This window comes from Geospiza fortis, unplaced genomic scaffold (assembly GCF_000277835.1).
Source record: "Geospiza fortis unplaced genomic scaffold, GeoFor_1.0 scaffold403, whole genome shotgun sequence".
NCBI lineage: Eukaryota > Metazoa > Chordata > Aves > Passeriformes > Thraupidae > Geospiza > Geospiza fortis.
Window position 1 is genome coordinate 1055630 of NW_005054336.1, and position 1014 is coordinate 1056643.

A 1014-nucleotide genomic window follows, 5' to 3' on the forward strand; every position below is an offset into this window, starting at 1 on the left:
CGCTGGGCTCCAGCTGGGGAGACTCGGCAGGAAGCTGCAAGTTAAATTAAAATCTGGGGACGGGCGGGGAGAGTTGATGAAATGATCTAAACACAAAAAGCTGAGCGCGCCGGACGTTTTCTATCTCCAGGATAATTGGAGTTGGGTCTAGAAATCCTCCCTCTGAAAAATGTTTGAGGAGCAGATGTAATTTAGTAGCATTACAATGCCAAAGAAATATGACACCCTTCACTGTCTTCCTCGAGAGACAAAGGTCTTTTTAGCTTTAATTTCGTTTTCTTACCTTGTCCCCACAACAAAGCTTATTTGTAACTTTATCCCATAAGACATCTTTATGCAAACTGTCGCTAACAACAAACATGGTAGAGTTAAACAATACCAGACGTTGCAGTACACACTCTACACCGAACACGTGGTTGAGTCATGCAGCCTTAACCAAAACTTCCATGGACTTCAGAAGAAATTAGATGTGAGTTAGGGTTATAGTATTTATCTCTTTCTGGGTGCTATGAGAATGAAGACTTCACATCATGCAAATACCTTCATGACATACAGCAAATACTTCCAGTTGTAGATAAGTTGAAGAAAGATGTCGTGAAATAAAACCAAAGATATTCCCAAACAGCAGAAAATAATGGAAGCACTAAAACAAAAAGAAAGGCTGTACAAGAGAAAAATTGGATATTGTTGTCACTGAGGGTGCCCCCCCTTTGCTGAAAGGACTTCTCTGGGTGATCCAGGTAGCTGGCAACTGGCAAAAAGATGGGGGGGGAGTTTTGAGGGAGCCAACAGCAAACCTAAGGTGCTGAATTTTACTGGGGATAGGATCCCAAAGTTAGCTGAGGGGAAAGTTATTTTCAGGCAATACAGCAGAGTGTTTGATTTCAAATTCAAATTAATTTTCAATATCTTAAATCATTCAGAACTTGTATACTCTCACAGACTACAACGGGATTTTCTGTTTACTTCACTTTTTGAAAGCCAAAGGTAGAAGCTGACAGCATTTTACTTTCT